Source organism: Gracilinanus agilis, chromosome 6 (assembly GCF_016433145.1).
Source record: "Gracilinanus agilis isolate LMUSP501 chromosome 6, AgileGrace, whole genome shotgun sequence".
NCBI lineage: Eukaryota > Metazoa > Chordata > Mammalia > Didelphimorphia > Didelphidae > Gracilinanus > Gracilinanus agilis.
In genome coordinates this window covers 194,388,929-194,397,485 of record NC_058135.1, presented here as the reverse complement: position 1 = coordinate 194,397,485, position 8,557 = coordinate 194,388,929, and positions in this window count along the sequence as shown.

Genomic DNA, 8,557 nt, shown 5'->3' with positions numbered 1-8,557 from the left:
AAAAAAAAAAAAAGCAAATAGATGTTAGGCTGCATTAAAAGGAGATTGAAAAAGCACAGGCGAGGTGTTAAAATCCCATGACCTGACTCAACCCAGTATCTTCACTCAGAAGAGAATGTTATAGAACTAAGGTCTTGAAATCAATCAAAAGGTCGGCAAATTGAGTACTTTTTCTGTTGAAGACCTTGTGGTACAGAAAAAGGATCACTGGACCCAGAGACTGAGAAGACCTAGATTCCATTCCTGGCTCCACCCTTTACTAGCCATGTGACTGAAGGCAAGTCATTCAACCTCTCTGAGATTCAATTTTCCTATATATAAAAATGGGGATAATAATTGGGAATGCCTACCTTATGTTGTGGTTGGAATTTGGTAAACCTTAAAAATCTTCCCACAACGTGGTTTTTTATTACAAAGCACTATGCTAAGTGCTGGAAGAAATTAGTGTTAAATGTTCCTGTCCTCAAATACCTTGCAATCTAGTTGAGAAATTTATAGGTACCTTGAATCAAGATGGATAATGATGGATACAGCAAGTCAATACACCAAACATTCATCAATCATTTACTATGATCAAATACTCTACTGAACACTAAAGATACAAGGAAAGGCAAAAACAATCCCTGCCCTCAGGGGACTTACAATCTAGTCAGAAAAACAATTCAAGAGACCATAGACAAACAAGATACATGCCAGATAGAAAAGAGGTAGACTGGAAAGGCAAATGGACAACAATGACCATAAATGCTAAAGTAGCTCAGAGAAAAGAGAGTTCTCTACAGGGGGATGGTCAAAGGGAGAATTTGCATTCACACAATAAGCATTTAATAAATGTTCACTGGATTGGATTATATTGAAAGGGATTCAATTTCTTCATTTTCAAAGTGAGGGGGCTACACTAGACTATGTCCAATTTATGAGACAGCATAGTGGGGTAGAGTGCTAGCTTTGGAGTCAAAAGACCTGTGTTCAAATTGTGCCTCTACTTACTTTTCTCCCTGAGTGACCTTGGCCAGGTCACTTAACCATTCTGGACCTCAGTTTCCTTTTCTGTAATACCAAAGATTCAGACTATCATGTGACCTAAGAGGTCCTTTCCAGCACTAAATCTGAGATCTTATGCCCAAGATTCCTTCTAACTCTGCCATTTTTATAATTCTTTGTGTGCTTTAAGGATGGATAAATGGCAACTAAAACAAAAGAGAGTTCATTCTAAATGGAAGAAAGGATGGAGTTAATACAGAAAAGAGAATGAAGACAAGATAAAACTTTTGATAAAAGATTTACTATTAAGATGAAGGTTACTTGATTAGGAAAACAGAGAAGTATCCAAAGATTATATAGAATCTTAGCATTATAAGATTCTTTGGACATATTTTACATATATGTATATATACATACACATATATACAAAGCACACAAATAACACATATGCGTATGTGTATATACATGCATGTAAAAATGATAAAAATCAACCTTACTAGAGACTTTGGGTCAGATTTCTCTTAGTCCAAATGCTACCTAAACAAAGATGTTCTACAACCACATTAATGGGAGAATGGGAACATCTAGAGCAGGGGTCAGCAACGTATGGCTCTCGAGCCATATTTGGCTCTTTCGAGGGCCAGATATGGCTCTTTCTGCAGGAGCCATAAAGTCAATTTTTTTTCAGGCTCTGGTATAGGAGTGCACACTGTGAGCACTGTACGGCTCTCACGAAATTACATTTTAAAAAATGTGGCGTTTATGGCTCTCACGGCCAAAAAGGTTGCCGACCCCTGATCTAGAGAAACCCCAACAAGTAATTACCAAGCCTCCACTTGAAAACTACTAGTGGCAGAGTGTGCTCTTCTAAAGTAGCACACTGTTTTGGAGTCTCCTCTCATTGTCAGCTAATTCTTCCTTATATTAAGCTGAAATTGGCCTCTCTATCACTTTGACCCATTTGTCCCAGTTCTATTCACTTTATGCCCAACCCGAAGCCAGAGAAATACTCTAAACCAGATAGAAATTTTTTAAAAATAATAAGGCCCACAGTGACAGAAGCCCATAGTGATGCTGGAAATAGGGGGAGCAAACAGGCAGTTTGTTGCCACAGTTAGAAAAGGAAATTTCCATGGCAGCTTCAAGGAACTAAGATTTGAAATTCAAAAGGTACAGAATGAATGAAGTAACAATGGAATGTGGAATCACATACATGCAGGAGGAACTCTGTTACTGTAAGCCACAGGGCAAGACCAAGGAAGCATTCCATGAAATTATAGGGCAAAAAAATTGAGAAGGGTTTAAAGAAGCATGTGCAACATTGTACAATTAGCTTTCTGGATTTGCTTTAGCAGGATGCTATCTTCGCAAGTAACTTTAGCAAGCTTAATTTTTAATAGCAATCTTCACCCTACCTATGGCTAATATTATTGATACTCACAACTCAGTCCAAATGACTGAGGTCAAAAAAGGATCTTTTTTCCCTTCTCCTCTCTTCTACCATTAATGTGGTTGTAGAACATGCCAGGCAGCTACAGGAAAAGATGGGTTCGTTTTTCTGAAGTGCGTGTTGAAGTTCATGAGGCTATTAGATTTCACAGAAATTTCTTTGTCTTTTTCCCACCTTTCAAATAGTTGGTACTAAAATGCAGATTCCAATTGTCTAGGTGCTGGAGCATCAACAAGTGCTTTAAAAAGGTGCAAATGAATACAGATACCACTAACTTTATGTAGCAGGAAAGAGTGTTTCTGAACAGGCATACCAGAATGACATTTAAATCAATCAAACAGCACAGTCATTGTACTAGGGAAATACAGGATTTAAAGCAGCTCTTAACTATTTTTAAGGCATGGGCCCCTTTAGCAATTTGAAGAAGGCAGGGCAGTTTGGGGGGAAATAGATGAGGCATGTAATCCTAGTTATATTAACCAACTAAGCTTTCTGACATTGGACAGATCACTTCCCCATTCTGGGTCTCAATTTCTTCATCTGGAAAATGGAACCACTGAATTGGATGATTTCCAAGTTCCCTTCCAGTTTTAAGTCTCTATGTTCTATAACCCAAAACCAGGATGATAATGATAGCTGACATTTACATAATGCTTGAAGTGTTATATAGTGATTTACATGCATTACATTTGATTCTCACAACAAATCTGAGAGGTTTCTGCTATTATTGAAGGAAACTATAAGAAAATTAGGTGAACATAGAATAGTATACTTCTCAGATCTATAGGAAAGGAAAATTTTTAAAACCAAGCAAGAGTTAGAAAAAATTACAAAGTGTAAAATAAATAATTTTCATTAAATTAAATTAAAAAGGTTTTGTACAAACAAAAACAATGCAACCAAAATCAGAAGGGAAACAACAAACTGGGAAAAAAACCTTTATAACAAAACACTCTGACAGAGGTCTAATTCCTCAAATATATAAGGAGTTAAATCAATTGTATAAAAAATCAAGCCATTCCCATTTGATAAATGGGCAAAGGACATGAATAGGCAATTTTCAGATAAAGAAATCAAAACTATCAATAAACACATGAGAAAGTGTTCTAAATCTCTAATAATTAGAGAAATGAAAATCAGAACAACTCTGAGATACCGCCTCACACCTAGCAGATTGGCTAAAATGATAGTAGGGGTGAATAATGAATGTTGGATTAATAAATGTTTAAAAAAATAATGAATGTTGGAGGGGATGTGGCAAAATTGGGACATTAATGCATTGCTGGTGGAGTTTTGAACTGATCTAACCATTCTGGATGGTAATTTGGAACTATGCCCAAAGAGCTCTAAAAGACTGCCTACATTGATCCAGCCATAGCATTGCTGGGTTTGTACCCCAAAGAGATCATAGATAAACAGACTTGTAAGAAAATATTTATAGCTGTGCTTTTTGTGGTGGCAAAAAATTAGAAAATGAGGGGATGCCCTTCAACTGGGGAATGGCTAAACAAATTGTGGTATATGTTGGTGATGGAATACTATTGTGCTCAAAGGAATAATAAACTGGAGGAATTCCATGTGAACTGGAAAGACCTCCAGGAATTGATGGAGAGTAAAAGGAGCAGAGCCAGAAGAACATTGTATACAGAGACTGATACACTGTGGAAAAATCAAATGTAATGGACTTCTGTACCAGCAGCAATGCAATGACCCAGGACAGTTATGAGAGATTTATGGAAAAGAACGCCACCCACATTCAGAGGAAGAACTGCAAGAGTGGAAACACAGAAGAAAAACAACCGCTTGAACAAATGGGTCAATGCCGGGAGGGTTGGGGATATATACCCGAAACGACCATACCAATGCAATTATCAATAATATGTAAATAAGTCTTGATTGATCACACATGTTAAAACCAGTGGAAATGCACATTGTATATGGGGGGGGGGCCGGAAGGGGAGTGAAGGAGAAAGTAAAAACAAGAATCATGTTAAAAAAAAATAACAGATGAAGAAACAGAGGCTCAGAGAGGGTATGTGATTTGCCCATAGTTTGCCACATAGCTTATATCTGAGGCAGAATTCCAACCCAGATCTTAGGAACATAGATTTAGATTTGTAAAGGACTTTAGAAGTCATCTAGTCCCACCACCTCATTTTACACAGGAGAAAAAAGCTAAGGCCCAGGGAGATAAGCAACTCATATAAGGTTAGACATGTAACCAATTAGCAGAGGTGGATTAGAACTTGGGTCCACTGACTCCAGAAAACATACCCTACCATTCTCTGCACCACTATCTCTATCACCTCTCTGTACCCTTCACTGTATCGTGCTGTCTTCCTGATTCTAAATCTAGTGCTCTCGGTACTATGCCACGCTCCCCTATACTGCTGTGGTGCAGATCAAGTGAGATAATGACTATGGTAATAGGAGACACTATACAAAAGCAGAGATCTGAAAGCCTATGACTCCATATGAAACCTTTTGTAATAGTTATCATCACCCCTTCACTTATCTCTTTTTAAAAATGGAATATTGGAGTGAGTCCTCTTAGAGAAATTTCACTCACTGTATAAAAGTCTCACAAATTCGCTAACTTTATGGAGCACTCAATCCTCAGTGACAAATGACAGAAGGTTTGGGCATCTTCTCTCAAAATCCCTGTTGTCTTCTGTGTCATCCCACCCACAGCAATGAGATTTCTTATCTATTTATGTCCTGTTCCCTATTAATCACTAAACATTCCTACTTAGCTCTCTTTTCTGAGATCAAGCATTATTTCTGAAAATAGAATAAATATGGTGCTATTTGCACCATCTTAAAAACCATATTCTAAATTAGCCAGATTGAATATGTAATGGACATCGGTCAACTGGGAGAAAGAAAAATGGGGGGAGCATGGGATTCAAAGTCAATGATGGTAACTATGTAACTTGTCTTTTTTTCCCTTTTCCTCTCAAAGGAACAAATTGAGGATGGGGGCCTCAATTTCCATGCATGGAATTTCTTGAATATTTTTAGCAGTCACAACCAAACTATTTTATTTGCTCATAGCTTGAAACAGCACCTAGCCTTTAGGAAAAACTGAGAGATTCACTTTATTTCTCAAATAATGACTTTTGTCTGCTTTGAAAATAGCTTCTAGGGGCTTTTATCCAAGAAAAAAATTCTCTTAAAATGTGTAGGAAACTACAGCATAAGATAGCTCCTCTGTATGCCAGCATGCACACAAAGAAACTCAAAATTCCTGAGTTAAGCCAAGGTGAATATATATAGTCCAGTAATAAACTTCTGAATATCAGTATTTATTATTCTGACAGAATTCGAACTAGTGCAAGCAAGGTCACTGTCACTATAACGATCTCCAGGAAGGGGTCCCCAAATATTCATTTAAAGCTATGATGATAGTCTGTTTTTCCCCCAGAAAACAACCTTACAAGATCACCAGGTCACCCCTCCCCACGCTCCCTCATATTTCCTAGCTTCATAATGAACAGCAAGACCATATAAAGGTTGATTCCACAATGGCTTAGCAAGCTCTGAAGAAAAAGAAATTCCTCTAGTAAATCATCGTGTAATGCTTTCAAACAGGGAAGTGCTTAGAACTAAATTTGCTGGAGTCAATTCCTCTTGGCCTGAAAAAGACAATGCAGCCAGGATCAAATAAGTGACTCGAATAGAAGCAAAGGAAAGCAAGGTTACAGAACCCAAAGCTTTATAAAGTAGGTGACTTCGGTCCTTGGAAGGCTTTGAAAAATAAAAATGCATGTGACGGGACTGATGATCCAAGGTGCTTGAGACCTTGTGCCCCAGTAAAACGCATAATCCTGGGATGACGAAGCTGGCGATTCTTCAACCACTTGACTCATTTCCTTACTAAATATAACTGAAGGCAGGTTTTTCTGCAATGAGCAACTGTATTATTTTCTCCTAAGTGGGAGTCTGAAACTAATGTCTGTAGATAAAAGAAACTGTGGCATAGGAGGATGATGCAAACATATCCCTAAGCTTAATTTCTCTGCTGCAGGACCCCATTGTACAAACTCCCAAAAAGGCAGGGAGAAGCCAATAGAGATGTTTGCAGGCAGGTCGGGAAATGTTTGTCTGAAGCCAGAGAATGTGAACATTGCAATTTACTTGCTACATGTAACTTGACTGAAATGATTTAGTTGTAATGTATGATGATGGACACTGGTTTGAATTGTTCACTTCTGCAAAGGCCACAGCCAAACAGACCAGTATTTCAACTGGCTGTGATTTCTTTCCAATTCAAATGGAAAGAGGCTTGAAAACAGACAACAACCCAGCAGGAAGCCTATTAGAATTCTTTGTAACTACTGCATTGGAGAAGAGAAACTCTGGACTTGTGTCAGTAAGAGAAAAATCACCATCCTCTGTCCAAGGTGCTCAAATCGGAAATCTCTTTGGCCAGATTGGATTCTTTTTTTCTTCTTCTACAATAGATGACAGATTAACAGGGAATGCTGAACTGATGGGGATGTTGACCATTTCGTGGAGTGATGCTGCCCCAGACTATCATAGAATTATTCCAATGCAATGGAATTAATTTTCCCATAGAGTTAAATATCATAGGATTAATCCTGTCCATTGTGTTTGATGGTTTTAAAGAAAGGAATTTGCTGATTATATTCCCTTTATTTTGTCCACTTAGTAAATGTGAAAATGGCTTTGAAATTGGGAATTTTCAAGGTAGCTTCACAAAGTATGAGACTTTTTTAGAGTGAAGCTTGAGCTATAGCCTTGCTATTAGAAGGTATGAGGAATAATCAAAACATTGCTTCCCTCTTGACAATTCTGATGGCTGATTTGGTAACACTTCAGATAATTTCGTCCCAAAAGAGACAGTCTGGCATTTGTAATTTTTAGCCTCATATATTGAAGAAGAGAAAAATATATCATTGTTTTGTGTAAATAGCAAATACAGAAATGACCTTTATTCCCCAGTTTGGATATAAAAACACAAAATCATGAGAACACATATCACTATTAACCAATATTTAGTGGAAAAAAATCTGCATTCAGACAGTGGATCTGAGTTCAAATCCCAATTCTGTCACTGTGTAACCTTAAGCAAAAAAAAAGTTTAGCCTTACTGGCTCTAAGTAACCTCATCTTTAAAAGGTTTCCTAAATCTGTAAAATGATAAAGGTTGGGCTATATGATCTCTAAAATCTCTTTTAGTATCAAATCTATGAGTCTATGATTTTCCAAATATCCATTTAAAGATGGAGTCATGAGTCATGAGATGAGATGTGGGAAAGTGGTTAGAGGATTAGACTTGGGTTCAGAAAGATTTAGGCTATTGTAAAACAGCACTTGGTCAGTGAAGAGATAAAGGAAGCAGCCACTGAGGGAAGGGGGTCCTTTTGGCCTCTAGGATCTCTAGAAAGCAGGAGGTCTGGCTCTCAGGCAAGGGGATGCTGGCAGCGGGCTGGTGACAGTTGGCTGTCTATTGTTTTAGGGAATGAGTTAGTTAGAGAATATTTTACATATAGAGTAGATTAGGAATTAGTTAGTTAATATTTTACAGGTAGAGTAGAGTAGATTAGGCCTGGTGTGCCAGGCAGAAGAACCTGTCCTGAGAAGACAGAGATTGTATTAGGAAAATTTAGGTAGTTATTAGGAATTATTTATTAGTGAGATTTAATTTAGGTAGATTTATAGAATATAAGATTAATAATCTCTCTTCTTCTCTTTTCTACCTTTCCATCTATACTTCTTTCTAAATTAAACAAGATTTTTTATTAAAACTGCTCTCCTCATTTTGTCATGCTCCTACATTTAACCCTTACAATACAAATTAGCTATATAACTTTAGACAAGTCACTTATTCTTTCAGTGTCCCTAGGCAATTTTCTAAGAGTATAGATTACAGGAAAGAAAACACACCTCTCTTCCTTCTTTTCTGAAGTAGGGGACTATGGGTTAGGAATATCACATGGCTGTACTTTTCTGTTTGGAGATGATATATTTATTGAATTGGTTTTATTCTCTTCTTTTTTTATTCTTTGTTAAAAGTTCACTAGGTAGAGGAGGGAAGAGGATACGATTGAAAATGAAAGTGATGTAAAAATAAAGCATATCCATAGCAATTTTAATTTT